Raw genomic sequence first — 16,855 nt, forward strand, 5'->3', positions numbered from 1 at the left:
AAAAAAGCAGACACAAGAGTTATTCAAATAAAAAACTGCTTAATATCATCTTTCAAAGATGGGAATTTGTCTGTAAATATAGCTGACCCAGTCCTATACAACACTTTACTTAACTCTGTGTCTCCTTGTAGGTGTTTCACTGTGTTACTTCTACAGTAATAGTCGTGGAAATTCCCTGCCACATCGGAAAACGTTGAGAATTTAATTTATTTGATTTTATAGCATCCTGAATTAATTAGTCATTAATCTGGGCCAAGGAGTTGATTGAATGCATCAAACAATTTAAATGATATAAACCCGAGAATAAAATAAGGCTTACCATCATTTGAAGACATCTTAAACCAAGTTCAAAGTTATTTATCTGGCCTTGTTGAAGGTTTCGGATTTATCAGACACTTGGACTGCAACATAACATAGCACAAAAATGTTTCTAAGACTGATCCAAATCTGGTATCTCTGAAAATTAAAAGTCCTCCAGAAATGCATTTGTCTTAGTTTGGATTGAATCACATACTTTATTCAATTAACATCTAAATAAAGACAAATTAAAAGCTCAGATGCAACAAAACTGGCATACTGAGGGCTCTGCCAAAACCAGTGAAGAAGTGCAGTGTTCTGCAGCACTGAAGAAACTATGCATATAACCACAAACTATCATTCCTGTAAAAGACATGGATGAGTCTGCAGAAGATGATAGCACAGGCTTTGTGTGTGTCACTGGGCAGATTCCACTGGAAGCAATGGGGACAGCTTCATCCCATGGGTCTAGTTTGTGATCACATCAGTGGGTTTGGCTGCCTAGTCACCATTTTTTTAAAAGGGAATATGAGCTGAATGTGAGAAATCCATATACAAGTACAGTAAAACAAATTCTTATATAGTGCTGTGTATTGTATTTATTTTCATAATTTATTAATTAAGGCATTTTTAATTTTAAATTTTTACTTTTATTCCAAGAATACTGAACATAGCCCCAAGCCTTGGAGTGTTTGTGGTTTAGGACTATTTTACTGATTATCATTTTCTTTACCAGTTTTGTTGGAAAAAGCGATTCTTTGTTAACATCCTCAAAACAAACACCCCTAAGACATGTTTTTTTCTTTCTTTTTTTCTTTTTTTTTTGTATTTAAATTGCATAGCACACAACCAATGAACAGGTACAAATTAAGACTGTAAAAACAACTTGTTTACATTTCTTGAAGAAAAAAAAGCAATTTCAGCATTAAATAGCTGAAGTGAATGAATACAGAGGGGTGCGGTGGCGCAGTGGGTTGGGCCGCAGTCCTGCTGTCCGGTGGGTCTGGGGTTCAAGTCCCGCTTGGGGTACCTTGCGACGGACTGGCGTCCCGTCCTGGGTGTGTCCCCTCCCCCTCCGGCCTTACGCCCTGTGTTGCCGGGTAGGCTCCGGTTCCCCGTGACCCCGTATGGGACAAGCGGTTCTGGAAATGTGTGTGTGTGTGTGAATGAATACAGTTCTTCTGATGTGCACTGACAAGCAAAAAGAGGAAGCAGAAGGACAGACCCAAAACCATTCATTGACCCCCACACTCAGTCCCCTCTCTACCAATGGGACCCTTGTTGGATTTATGTGGTCGGTTGTCCTCTGCTAAGGCAAGACTGGTACCAGGCCTGTCGGATCTGAATAGTGATCAATGTTTTCGGACTGCTTCATAAATTGGTCAGGACTGTCTTTCCTATCATTTCCATGTAATCACAACAATGAATGAATGACAGAAAGAAAGAAAAAGCCATTTAATTCACTCTGAGCACAGAGAAATCCAGGGATAAAGATGCCTTGTATCACTCTCAAAGGGAACATCACTTATTTAGGCATTTATTTAGGAGGTAAAAGTCCTTAATTATTCAAGTCTGCTGTAAACAGTGTTTGTCAGACAAATGTGTAGCAGTAGGGATACAAATCCACTGCAATAACTGGGAAAAAAAAAAAAAAAACGCCTCAGGAAAACACTGGTACACTGTCATTGCCAAATTTGGTGCATAATGTCCTGCCTGAGCAATTACAAAGCAAATGGCAAGTAAGGTTCAAAACTGCACCAAGATAATTTGTCTTCCCCTGCATTTGCGCCATGATAATATTTGAACTATATGAAAAGACTCCACAAACAAGTCAAGTTTTGATCCCTGAAGATAACTGAATGCTGACATGAAGTAATCCATGATGAGCAATGTAGCTTACGGCCCAGCGACGAGGCCTAAACAGGCCGATCACCGCGAGCGGATCCTGCTGTGGGTGTATGTTAAAGCCGTTAGTCCTAATGAACTCTGGCACCCGTTAGCACATTTCCAAATCCCCTCAGTTTATCCTGGCTACATCACAAATTACACTTCTTTCGTTTTTCAAAAGTTAGCTGCTTGCTCGCTGGCATGAACTCTCAAAGTAGGGCTACAAACAAAACTATCTCCTCTCTGCAGAGCGTCTTTAATTGACACAGTCTCGCAGCCATAGTCACAATCTCCCCTCCACAGGCCAATAAGATGTGTGTTTATGAGTACAAATACCATTAACAGAACCCTCTAATCCCCTTAAATGAAACAGTCTATTTATCTCCATATCCGATAACAAGCTTCTGAACACAATCGCTGGAGTAGATACTGACAAAGTAGCTGATTTCCTCTTCACCTCCTTATACCTCCTGTCTTTTTTCACTCCATCTGCTGTAAATGGCAAACCGAATCCGAAGATATCAGCATTGTCACACCAAATTTGTTTCTCTGGGAGCCACCTGTCTCTCAGCAAGGAATATGCGGCCAAACTGATTCTCAAAACTCTTAATCCCTGTCTTCGAAACTCAAAGCAATATTTGTGCTTAAAAAAAAAAGAGACATTTTTTGTTTTTCAAAGTGATTTGTAAAACTCAGAAAAAATAAGTAATTAAGTACTTAAACATAGCACGTACTGCAAAGTGTGTTTTACTTGTGTCTTCCGCTGGATCTCATGGTTTAGTCACAACGCTCTCTCGTTTGCGTTTGCATGCTGCTCCTCCCTCGCTACACCCCGGTCCCCCACCACTTCCTGCTGATGCTTACAAACGAAGCCATCTGTACATTTTGTAACCTTGAACAGGCTAAACGAGGTGGTACAAGCAAAACACTGACAGACCCCTTAAAAACGACTAAACACACCTGGGAGTTTAATCAGGTTTAAGTTAAAACTAAAATGTGAAATAATGCTATTTACTAGTTTTACCGAAAAAGCCTCCTGCACTAGTCTAGCAGCGAGCCGACTTGTGTAAATATGCTCACCGTAATCCGGCTAACACGCTGCTGCTTCATTTCCGCACGCTTTCCAACACATGGACAAAAGAGCCTTAACTGAGGGTCCCGCACTCATTGCTCAGTGCCTTCTGACTGCATCTGCAGCCTTGGGAAGTGAAGGGCCATATGTCCAAAGACTGAAAAGTGGGCTGGGCCTGGCACATGGGACCCCGCCGGGCACCACCAACACGTTTTCTGTGGTCCGGACACTTTGCCACATGGGTAGGTGCCAGCTTGCCCCAAGCAGGGAGCGGAGGGTTCAGACGTATGCCAGCCACAGGCAAAGACTCACAGAGCTGGCACTTTTCGTGGTCATGGTGCTGACTTTATACAATGGAATGTCTGGCTCTGTTTGGTAATAAAGAAGGCATTTTGATACAGGAACCAAAACCGTTTTGTCAGTCTTACATTTGTTTTTCTTTTTTTTTAATGTATTCTTTTTTTTAATTTACTTCTTTACCGTATTTATTGTGGGGGCACAGTGGCGCAGCGGGTTATTGTTAGGGTTCCGACCTCCGGCAGGTCTGGGTGTTGAGTCTTGCTTAGGGTGCCTTGAAATGGACTGGCGTCCCATCCAAGATGTGTCCCCTCCCCCTCCGGTCTTGCGCCCTGTGTTTCCGGGTTAGGCTCCGGTTCACAGCGACCCCACTTGGGACAAGCAGTTTCAGACAGTGTGTGCGTGCGTGCGTGCGTGCGTGCGTGTGTATTTATTTATGTATTTTCTTACCTACCTCCCACAATTCCCATCTGGAAAATATAGCAATGAAAATCTAAATATTTAGGCAACATACAGACATCACTGACTACTACTAGTTGGCTCTCCTTTGACAACACACTTTGATTGGCATGTGAGTTGAAAAATACTTGTAAATTCCTAAAACTTTTATTTAGAACACTATGAAATCAAAGTAAATTCAAATTTATAGACATACATTATCAGTGGTAGTGCTGGTATCTCATACCACTTGGGCTGTGCGACTAGGTATGGCTTTGCTCCCCTCTCAGTCAGTGCCTCTCCAAAGACATGTGTGTGTGTTACATTGCTCTGCTGTATAAATGGGTGAAAGATTAGTGAAGTTTAGTTCAGTTTATCCAGAAATATGTCACTTTAAAGAAAACTGTGTGCCAAACTAATAAATGTTGAATATATTTTAAGTCAAAATAGGCACTGCAGCCAATGCGATTTGGATATCAGGCTGAACTTGAGTTTCAGTGCTTGGTTTCTCTTTGGCATCATGTGTTTCAGCTCACTTGCGTATCACAGCTTTATGCATTATTGAGCAAAGTTTTACAACAAGCGCTCTGTTAATTAGAAAGGAACACACTGCCCTGCCAGCCACAACTGAGAACACAAAGGCCTGGGAAGGCAGTGCGCCGTTTGATGTCACCCGAAGACCACAGAACTCTAAGACAACATAGAGATGTGTTTGAAGCGGGGAAAGCTTCTCCGAACGTGGCGCAGGCGTTGCAACGCTACGCCTTTCATTTTGATGGCAAGCAATCTGACAGGCAATTACGCGTAATGGTCCATGCTACAGACGCTCACCACAGTGCTCCCGCAAACCCCACCGCCAGCTAACACCTGGTAAAGCGCTAGTTAAATGTCATCGAGGTACACTTTGAAATGCGATTATGTGACTCGGTTCTGAGGCGAATGCCATTCGTTTGTCGAAACAATCCGTTCTAAACTACTGCTATTAGCCGAGCGTGGGACGTGCTTTCGGCCTTGAACTCAAAATAAAATGTATGGTGAGTGGTGTGTGAAGTAAAGCACCCCTTCTCAGCCAGCAGATACAACTGAAATGAATGTTACACTTCTCCTTTCTTATCTTTATGCCTATCGAACAGACCTGTGTTAAGCACAAGCAGACTGATTTTGTCTTCTCTGAGTAGAGCACCTAGGGCTGTAACTAAAACTTGGTTTTACTGTGCCTGTTATCATTACGGGCAAAGCTCATATGCTTGACTGGATGTGACAAACCAATCATACAGCAAAATGCATACTTTGTTTGACCCAAACTGGTCCAGAAAGGCTTATAAAAATCAAGTGTAGCTTGAGCAGAACAAAGTGAGGTGAGCAAAATGGGTTGGACTTTGAAACAAGATTTAGTTGAGGAAATCAATTCAGGCCTCAGCGTTGGTGGTCTCCATAATACAGACATAGATACAGCCTTCAGAGAAATGTCAATACAAAAGAATCTCAGATCCCTGACAAAATTACAAATATAGATGTTATAAAGTGAAATCATTTAATATTTTTGCAACTAAAACTTACAGGACATTTGTTATCTGGAGCTAGGTTCCAACGACCTAGTAAATTAATAACAGCTAAGAATTACAACAACACAGCAAGTAACCTGATAATGAACATGTTGGACAGGAATGGACAAAACAAATGAGTTTAACATATGAAATGCTTGTGTTTTCCCAAAAATGTCTTGCGTAAACAAATTGAAACCAGTCTCACCCTATTATGCAATAGTATTCAGAAGCTAATTCAAATGAAGACACAGAGACAACATCCAACATTACTCTGACCCAGATACAACCTCCCTCAGATGCCAGGTCGGAATGTTCCTCCAATGAGGATATCAGGCATGAAAATTATATTAATACAATAACGAGATGCTTGAAAAGACTTAGACACCCTCTCGAAGGGCCCTGGGTTATTTACAAATGCCATCAACTTTAAATGAGGAAGGATCCCCATGGAAAGTTTAGAAAGGTTTAGGCCCTACTTCTGCCCAGTATTCAAAGTCGACTACTGTAAATGTGTGTTAAGTCACGTGTTTTACATACTGCCTGTAAGTTGTGTACAATGATATACACACTGGCCTTTTATCTTCAGTCTCTGCCAGTTTGATATGAAGGCTCCAATGGGCCATTGCTTAATGCTTTGTGCCGATATGCCAGATCAGCAAGCATGTGTAATAAAGTCCCTCAGGCATCACTAAGCAATATCCACCATTGCTGCATTCCAATTAAAAGCGAATAATACTGTGAGCTTGCTCTTTCCTCCGCAATGAAAGTCATGCATATACAGTATCTGCCATTTTCTAGAACATGAAAGAAAACCAACCTTAGTAAGATCATGTGGCCATCCTGACTTTACGCATGTATTAATTTTTTTCAGTTTCATTTTATTATTTCTGCACTTAACAACAGTGGTCATGTATAGGCGTGTAAGGTGCTATTCTGTAGAACAGATCTGCAATAGATCTGCCAAAGCTCTCCAAAATATATTTTAAAGCATTCTTTACACTTTTCCATGACATTTCGTGTTCCTTTTATGTCTAGAATATTATCCAGAACTTGGTCATTTGAGGATTTTGAACATTCTCTGAAGACTTGCAGCCTCAAGGAAGACTTCTCATTTAAATAAGCACTAGTGTCTCTTACTAGTGCCATGAATCTTGTTAACTGCTGCTTAAGCTCTTAGCCAATTTTGCTTTGACAAGCAAGCCAGAGGTTAAAGCGAACGCCTTTGGGACCAGCATTTTTCTCACAGCTAAAAATATGGTCAGTGAAAAGGAAGCAAAAAACACTACACGCTGTCAACACAGCTCTGTGTTTCAAATTGACCACATTATCATCATCATGGTGGTTAACTAAGACTTCCAAAAGATTGTTCAAAGTGACCTATAACTTCACCCATGGAACTAATGAGGCAAAGCTGGTTGACCTAGTGTATTGCAACACTCTCTGGTATTTGAACCAGGGTCCTTCAGGTTACATGTCAGTGTCCATAACCCAAACGACAAGTTGCCCATGAAGAATACTGCAAAATAGTTATTTGAATCCATAGCTTCCCGTTGGGTCCCAGCAGAAAGCCCCCTACCACCCACCCCGACTCCCATATTCTGCTTTCCCAAAGTCACCTTTCACAGCAGCTGTTGCGTTCAGATAGATGTCCTTGCCATAGCCCACCCCCTGTCGCCCCCACTGAATTATTATTCCTGTGCCCTGTTGGGCATACACATCCCAGCAGAAAGTCCACTGCAAGGTTATACCCGGTATAGGTTCCAAAACGACCAGGAAAACCGTCGTAATGATTTCCCCAGCCTGTGCTGGACTTGCAACACATTTATTCACATGGTCCCTTGTGTACGATCCCTCTGTGGCACTGAGGAAACCGCTCCATGTCAGACAAGTTTCTCAAAGGTCACAGGGTTTTAAAGGTTCTTTACACCGATGGATGTTTCCCACAAATCGGTGACAATATTATCTTTTAAAGTCATATTTTACTCTACACAGACATCTGCAACAACCTTGAGAAGGAACACAGGAATGTTAAAAAATTCCAAGAGAATAAACAGTATCAAATAAAGCTGGGAAAATGGAAAAGCGGGCACTGAAGTTAAGAAAAAAGCTCACTGCAGTGTGGGTAAATCACATTAAAGATCCTAATGTGTAAAAACAGTGAATTCAGCCATCTGACCTACAATCAGGCTGATTCATTCAGACTGGGTGAGGAGGAAATTCACAAAGGGAGGCTAAATCAGATTAGTTATCATGGAACGGAGGAGAGTGGTGCAGGCATCTATGGCCAGCGGGCTCCCCAGCTCCAGCTGTGCAACCGAGTGGAAGCACAGCCGGGCGTGAAGTGGACCGAGGTGCTGGGAATCGCCCACGGTCCACCCGCCCTGCCCGTCTGCCTGCCGTCGGAAAGCAGTGGCTCCATCCAAATCAGCGACAGAGTCCCCTCATGCACGCTTGCGTAGTGAGTTCAATGCGGGTGCCTGTAGGGCAGATATCAACACTGCTGTGACCTTAGCTGGTGTCGCTGACCCTGGTGCCTGGCATCACCCTTCGCCAACCCGTTCCCAAAAAACACACACTGGGAACAGGTGAGCGATTTCATCTCTGCCTCCTTCCCCCAGCTGCCTCTGCCTGCTGATCACAGTCACACAGCCCAGCTGAGTAAAAGTGCTACTAATATTCTTTATTTCGCTGATGCTTTTGTCCAAGTCGACTTACAGGGATAGATTATGCGAGTCAAAAGAGTGTTACCAGCAGACTGTACCACTCGTCTTTATTCTGGTGACTTGGGTCCAATGTGTAAAGCTGTGAAGCCATGTGCTCATAACTCACATTTAAAAACAGGCTATCATTTTTATATTCCCATATTCCAAACAGAAATTTCACGAGTGTCTCCCTTCGGCATCTTGTTAAGTTTTCCTCACTTCTTTATTAAATTCATGAATAAATGCACAACATAATTAAAACAGTAAAAGAGACAAACAGTTATACCAGTGACATTTCTCACAGTATTCCTTGCTACTTGTATTTTGTAGATGTCGGCTGAAAAGCAAGCAAAGCTTTGAATTGTCATTTAAACTGGTAGAGATGCGTGTTTTAACATTGTTCTTGACGTGCGGCCTTGAAGCCTTTCTCAGCACCAGTATAAATGAGCTTAAACAACTGCGTCTTCTCAGATCTTCACACAGTGCCTTGTATTATTCTGTTGAGTTCCCCACAGTAAATTTTATAGATATTATTGTAAATGAACCATATTTTTTTCTTTACAATAGCAAGTTTGCAACTGTCTAGGTAATCAATTATTGCAGTGCATAAAGAGAACATAAATAGCAGCTTCAGGCATACGCTGCCTCACAAAAGGCCAATGCCAGAATTAAAATGTCATGTGTCACCTACTATTTAAATGCTAATTTTGCATTAACACTGTGAGCTAAATTCAAAATATACTCCATGTGTATACATGAACAAATGTATTATATCTGAGGGTAAACATTGAGTTACAAATGAATCCCTCAATTACTTGGCACAACAAGAAATCATTTACCTGTGTTGCATAGTAATTGTGATATGTGTCACTGCAAAGTGTGATAATGTTTCCATTGGGGGGGTTCTTTGGTGGATTCCTGCTGAGTCGTGAGCACTGTGTCTACCCGCTACTTAATCTCAGCCTCTCGATACAAATAAAGAAAAGTATGTTTGGGGATGTGGAGAGGGTTTGTTGGTGTCAAGAGCTTCTAGGTGAACAGCTCTGCGTGAGGTGGCTAATGTGTGACCGATGAGCTCCAGGCCAGGCAGCCATACATTAAAGTTTTCCACTCCAGAGCACAGTGCAAACTCAACATTAAGCACTACTATCAATGAACCACTTGGATTGACTTACAATAGATAATATTAAAATGAGTGCACAAAATCTATCACGGGTAGTAAATTGAAGTGTAAAACTTTCTCACTGTGTTCTCAAAATTAAGCAGAATATATTAACCACAGCCTTAAGAAATATAAAAGCTTTAATTACCCTTGAGCAAAGCACTTTCCCTGAACTGAAACAGTAAAAATACTCTGTTAATGTACAAACCTAACTCTATACATGGCCTCACACATACGTAAGCTGAATAACAGAAATAATAATAATAATGTAGCGCACTGCGCTTTGGGTTCAGATGGGGCGAAGAAGGATGCACATGCAGCAAACATGACAAATGTTTATTGGAACAGCGGTAAATAATGCTCTCGGTCCGAGGACCCCATACCCTCAAGGACCTACACCTTAAGCCAGCCTTCTCAGCCTGCTTAGCACCCCTCAGGTTTTCTCTTTTTCCCCACTGGCAAGCAGTCACCCACTAACATTCCCTGTAAGTGCCTCCAGCGGTTGAACACCTAATTCCATTATTCCCACAATTCAACAATTTACAATAAACACATTTTCCTGCTCAAACGCACGGTAACGCAGGTTGTTACAATAACAATACTTCAAGAAAGCAAATAATGATCTTAGAAAAAAATAAAATAGAAGAAAAGGTAGGAGTTTACTTTCGCAAACAAATATTCCGTTTTGTTAAAATGGCCATCTATTTGTGTTACTGGTGTTTTTTCAGGGGTCAGCTATAAGAAGCAGTGAAGCGATTAGTTCCTTGTATATAACCTTGCAGGAGAATGCAATGTCTCTGGTGGAGCTCGATGTGCCCGTGTTCTCCACGCCATCTGGGCAACCCGTTAAGAAAATGCATCAGCACCATAGTCAGTACTGCAAAACCCTACAGGCGTGCTCTGTGGAAATGAGCTTAGAGTAGCGCCGTGAGCAAATATTGAGTATATTCTCCCAAACACCTGCAATTGCGTTTACCTTGTTATTTTTCTAGACAGAAAAAAACTAAACTGCTGGAAAACATCATTAGGGAGGGAGTGGGTGCAGCATCCATATCACCTATCATGTCAACCTTTCCAGTCCATTTGTGACTGAGAGCTCTAGAAAGTCCCACTCAGGCAGTTATACGATGGCTACTGGGGACCAGGCCAGCTGTCTGCCGCTGCCTTTCCAATGAGGGAAATTAACAAAAAATGGACATAGCGAAAGAGCAATGTTGAGGTTCATCTGCTATTTCCTGCAGCCTGCTTCTAATTATTATATCAGTGTAACTGCTGAATAGAAAGGATGGTGAGCGTTCAAAGAACTGGACTCGTGACCAAACAGTTAAGGATTCTGGTGTTGGACCACTGAGCAGGAACCTTCACCTGAATTGCTCAATTAATCTGAATGCACTAAATTAAATGATGACGTTGAAAGGGACTGTAAGCAGTGGAGCTTGAGAGCATCTCTCCAATTATTGCCTATAAATATTTTAGTGATGGGTTTGCCAATACCCAATTAAAAGAGACTTCCAGCCTTTTCAAATAGGTTTAATGCAGACGACTGTGTTTCTATCCATTAATTCTGGCTGAGGTCCATGCCCTGATGCACCATGTGCAAAATACACAGCCCTGGATCTAGGGATTAGACAGCATGCAAATAGCGATTCCAAATTCATAATTAAACCTTTTAGTCATTAATAAAGCAGTATATACTATAACAGCCACATTTGGAGTGAATGCATTCCAAGACAAAGTCATTGAGAAAGAGCTGCCACATTTACAGAAGATCCCCATTTTTCCAGGAGTTCAGTTCTCAGGAGTTTAAGGAATGTGGACAATATTTCTGAGAAAAAAGTGTACACTAACAAACTATAAACTTTTGAAAGGGGAGTAGAGCTAGTAAAAAATTCTGTATTGTTGACTTATGTTTCACTGCAGCACTGAAAAGCTATAAAGTCTGAAGCCTGTGAACAATTTCATCTAAACTCTGGCATGGCTGGCAAAAGCTTCCTCCTCTGAAGACTTCCCTCAGCTTCTTGTCGGTAACCTCCTTATAGATATGCAAGCAGCCTTGGGCAACAGTCCTTAGAAAAACTCTTTTTTCTGTCTTTACAGGGGTGCCCCATAACATCACTGCAGGTACAATGACATTGTGATGAAGTACAGTTAAACAGGTCTCCTACAAAAGGAGCATGGCTCTACATGTCTATCAATACATACCTCTCAATAAAACTTAGGGAAATATCTATCAAGAACAAATTTAGTGATAGTAAAGCTGAGATCGAAAATATTTATTTTATCATGTTTTTGCAAATAAAATGTACTTTTTGATTCTCTGTAAGGCCCCTCTACATTTCCACTTCTGGATTTCTTCCTTTTTTCAGTGCCCACACACCTGTGTCCATTAGTTAATGTAATACATAATGTGAGTGCTGTCAAGTCAACTCAAAGCAACCAAACATGTGACTTTCACATTAAGGCAGGGTTTACAGGCAGATTATCAATGCGTTCTTCTGCTTTTTTGTAATATGGGAGGAAACCCATGGGGAGAATATGCAAACTCAGTACAGACTGGACCACAGTCATACCTATATCTAAAACTACTTTAGAACAGCTGTGAGGCACCACCCTTACAATTACACATGTACTCATTAAATAGTTGATGATTTTATTCAGTGTGATTTATAATATGCCACTCAGACTGGCGCACCTATTGACACACCCAAGTCATTTTTACTGAAGCAATTTAGGGTAACTTCCCTGATCAAGGGTACTCGATCAGAAGGTGCAGTCTAAGTATGGATCCAGAGGTAGCTGCTGTAGTCAGTACGCTGGCGGCTACTAACAGCAGTTAATATAATACAAACAAAAACACCTTGAGCAAAATACAAAAAAGAAAAAAAAAACAAATTCCAAATATTACTGTCTTTAGCTACAAGGTACCAGACTAGAAAAGCATGTGTTTGATGAAATGTGGATGTCACCACTTATTTATGAGAGCATTACTGCTGCATTCAATTACTCAAATATTACCATTGGACAATTGATTTTTTAAAAAGAAAATATACAAAAAAGAACTGCGCAAATATCTACATTATACTGTCTGAACCTTACGAAATAAAGTCTTCTGCTTAAATTTGAATGGAAGCGTCAGATTCACGAAGAAGGTGCAAGAACTTGCTCAGAAGCTCTTTAGACCAACTAGTCCTCCTGCGACGTGGTTAATTTATTTGGCTTTTTATTCATCAACCCCTGCAGCTGCATTAATCTTGATTTGTGACGAGACACGAAAAGAACGGGTGGGATCCAGCTGGCTCTGAAGCAAGCCGGAGTGGATTCCTGCGAGGAGAGACCCAATGTTGGCAGACAAACGCATCTTTATCTTTATCTAATTACAGCCGGCAAAAGGAGGAGATACCGTTTGCAGCACTGGCGTGAGTTACGGTCTCCCGCCACAGGGCACCTCGTTCTTGCTGGTGCCGGGGGGGAGGGGGGTATAGCATAATATCGGAATGAAATACATTCAGATTAGGAAAGGTGTCACGCCGCTCTCTGCTAGAAGATAAATACGTGATTACGACGGCCATTATTCCTCCCCATCTGGCGGCGTGTGTCCCAGGCGGACCCCTGGCCGGCTGCCTCCCCGCGCAAGCGCATGTGGGCTCCGAGGCGCGTTCACCTCTGCACCAGAGTGGTCATCATGTCAGATCCCGTCAGGCAAAGCCATCTGTCAACATTGGAGCAGCAGCAGCTAGTAGCACTGGGTACAGCACAGGAGGGGGCGAAACACGAGTATGAAATTGCGCAAGTGTCAGCGAGTGACCGTGTGTGTGTGTGTGGCTTTGAAAAAGGAATCCGGGATTGTAGAAGTAATATCACAGAAAAAAAAAAAAAAAGCGGCCTGGGAAAGGTTGCGTGAGTGCGTGTATATGCTCGCGTTTGTTTTTGCATGGCTGTGAAATATTATCGCAATACAGATTGCAATATTGAATGGAAACCTGGCAGCAAAATAAAGGCAGAGGGAAACCGGGAGCCTCTGCGTGCATGCGTTCGTGCGTTCGTGCATGCATGTGTCACGCACGGTGTGTGCAACCCAAAAACCCAATCACTGTACATACACTGCTTTGACTGAGCGCATATTTCTTTATAAACAAAGAGCTCCCAGAGCAACTAGGGTACACTTTGCTAGAGGGTGCGCATTCCCTTTGCACCACACACATGCAGCAAAAGGGAGTCGAGACCAACAATTAAAATACAGCAGCAGGAATGGCTGTTCCACTGCTATCTGCAGCCTGAGCACCCAAAGCAGTTAAATGTAACTGATGCACTTTTCTGTACCTTAATGTAGTGCTCCCATTGGACATATAAGTGTGCTTTGGCTCTGGGCTATGATTTAAGAAGTCTGTTTATGTGACCAAAACTGGTTAAGAATCATAATTTCAGGAAAAAAAAAAAAAACTTTATTTGGTCTGTTTCAAAAAAAATTAAAAAAAATAAAAATAAAAAGAAATGGAGGCATTCTGAAGTTCATTTTTTTTTTAAATTTTAACTGTCTTTCTGATACAAAATTGTAAGTTGTACCCAGACTAGTCAAAGGAGTCTTTCATATATTTCTCTTAATTGACTGTCTAATAAAAATTGCTCTGCAGAAGTGCTACAGAGTGGTTTGAAATTTAGAGCAGCAACTGCTCCAGGAAAAACAGATGGGGAAATGTAAAATCTCCTTGAACAAAGCAGCAAAGTCTCTTTTCTTTCAGGTTCTTTCAGCGTCTTTTTGGAAACACATCCTGGATATCTTTTCGATCGACGAAACAATATCAAACACTTAAATGCAAAGCATTCTCGGTTCATTGTTATTACTCATGAACACTACCGTTTTTCACGTGTCGATTCACTTTCTCAGTTCTCAGTAATTTTTCTCTGTGGTTAAGCTGTTTACACAAAGATATGCTGCAGCAATCCAAAACTGGAAACTGTAACACAGTGTGTTTGCATTTTACGTGAGTTTAAACTACGCAATTTTAAAATAACACCATATACACCCTCAGGTATACGTTTCTTTAAATTACATGGCCCGAACCTAAATAACACGAATTGGATCATTACGCTGTTTTCTGCCAGAAGCTAATGGCGTGAGTGTTGCGCTGAATGTTATTCGCATTGTTTCAGTAGTGTTATTTTACTCCATAAACATTGTTTTTGTGTGCAGTTTGTGCATAAACATGGCTAGCAAGCATCCTGCTAAGAGCAAAACTGGTGATAGTGATTCAAAACCTACACAGCCATCGTTCATTTCTTTAGGGTACAAAGTAGGGTCAAAATCACACCTGAAGATTAATGTGATTAGAAATTGTTGATTAACGGATAAACCTTTAGGTAGCTACTGGTGTGATGTACATTAGTTCATATGGTGGAAAGTAACAAATTAACTGTGCTTTAGATCACGCGTCTGCATCTAAGCCTCTTTCTGTTGATATAATACACTCATTGTATTTTTCTGTGAGATGTACGTCGCCTTGGAGAAAAGCGTCTGCTGAATGAATAAATGTAGATGTAAATATATGTATGTTTCCAGAACCCAACTCTAGCGTTAACTGAGAACTCTCTGTATTGGGCATTCAACACCTCAAATAGCCTGTGCCATTTTCACAAATTCTTTGACTACTTAAGAAGGCCTACTAAACCTTCCATATTTAGACTGAATCATAAATTATTCTCCATCTGTCATTATAATGGAAAGTGTATTTTTACATGACAGTACTACTGTAATTCAGTCCCTGTAGGCTACTCCAGTTAACAGTGTGAACAGCCATAGGACATAGTTTGTTAGAAATCTGTAACTGAATGCCCTCGTAGGCCCTAGATTCAAACACTCGCATTACCGTATTTATTAAACTCCTCAGCCAAATGGTGTTCTGCTCCATAAAACTGACACGAGTGAGCCTTGCCAACTTAATAACGGCTCTGTACACCTGAAATAAACTTATTTTCACTGCAGCAAACAAAGTGATGTGACCTGGAAAGGTTATTCTCCACTGCATAATGTCCAAAGTCAGAGCGCAGTCCAGCTCTAATTACTTTCCGGTTGCTCTGGCCCAACACTCTGTCTGACAAACTGCTTAATTACCCCAAAGCCCTCTCCGTCAAGGTTTCAGGGTGCGGGGTTGTGGTAGCGAGGGGCTGGCCTGCAGCTCAGATGCTGCTTGGCTTTCTTCCTTTCCTTTGGTGATGGATGCAAACAGTTTGCCCCCACCCCTCCGGCACTGCTGTCTGAAATGCCGGGGCCGTTGGCATCCAGACTTGAAATGGGATCCCTCTTCGTTCCACAGCTGCAGGGATGTCTGCTGGGATTCTGAGGTGTTGTTTGTTGATGCAAACACGTGTTTTATATTCAAAGCCCAGCCTCCACGATCCCGCAGAATTCATTTAATCACATTCTGCACTGATAACTGTCTTCATCAAACAGACAAAGCTTTACATAAAAACAGCTGCTTCAAACCACAGCTTTCCATTAACATTTCAGTGTTAAACAGGAAGAGAAATTATTTTACCGTGTTTATTATCATGCTCCATTATTCACACTTTACAATGGCAGATTCCTTTAATTCGTGTAGACACCGATCCCGTAAATGTGTGAACTAACTTTCCAGACCTCTCAACATACTTTAGCAACAGTCGACTTCTTGGCACAAGATATAAGGGGGTAGGCAAAGACAGCACACTAAGTAATTCACCATTAAAAATGGATGCTTTACATGGGCAAAAGTTGGATATGATGCGTCGTTGGGAATTACCATAGCAACTCAGCTCTCCCGAAAGCAGCATGCTTGTCACAGCAAATCAAATCAAGGGAAGCACGACATACTCCCAACTCCACTTTGCAACGCCTCTCAAATGCTCTTACTTCCCTTTGCCTCACTGGTGGCATAAATGCACAATAAAGGCACATACTTGTGTTTCCCGGACCTTTTCATTAATGATGAGGGGGGAATGGGGGTCCATGCTAGAAGACCCTGAGTGTCAGCTTACAACCACTATGATTCTTCAGAACTGCTGCCATGCTCATAAAGTCTGCTGGACAGACTCAGTGGCGACATGCATTTCAGGGTGGTGGAGGAGAGCCCCTGGGGGGGGGAGGGGGCTGCCTATGGGTTTAAAGAGCCATGTACTATGATAAGCTGGTTATCTTTTATCATAGTCCATAGCCACAGACTCAGCTAGCAGCTGGTCCTTTCATAGTGGAGTAGTGGAATTCCACACCCTATGATTTTTACGGAGAAAGAGAGTCCAGATTGGAAATCAACAACTGCCGACGCTGTTGGGGTCAGAGGATCCTAATCCTCATTGAGCCCCCCTCTTGACCTTGCAACCATAGTGCATCTCAACACCACACTTTCTTATCTGTCGGTGCTAAAAAAAGAAGTAGCACTTGGCCAGGAACAGCAGAGCTCACACCGTTCACTGAGACCCT

General features: G+C 41.8%; 1 protein-coding gene across 22 annotated transcripts in view; it reads right to left on the minus strand.

The window, feature by feature from the left end:
• Positions 1–16,855, minus strand: part of ptprdb (protein tyrosine phosphatase receptor type Db) — a 281,632-nt gene that overhangs the window by 98,263 nt on the left and 166,514 nt on the right. Inside the window, exon 1 of one of the 22 annotated variants that reach the window (XM_029259224.1) lies at positions 3,265–3,414. The exons of the other annotated variants lie outside the window; for them this stretch is intronic. The gene's annotated coding sequence lies outside the window, so the exon portion shown is untranslated. Of the gene's footprint in view, positions 1–3,264; positions 3,415–16,855 lie in introns of those variants that run through there. 22 annotated transcript variants of the gene reach the window in all.

Source organism: Scleropages formosus, chromosome 16 (assembly GCF_900964775.1).
Source record: "Scleropages formosus chromosome 16, fSclFor1.1, whole genome shotgun sequence".
In the NCBI taxonomy this organism is placed as follows: domain Eukaryota; kingdom Metazoa; phylum Chordata; class Actinopteri; order Osteoglossiformes; family Osteoglossidae; genus Scleropages; species Scleropages formosus.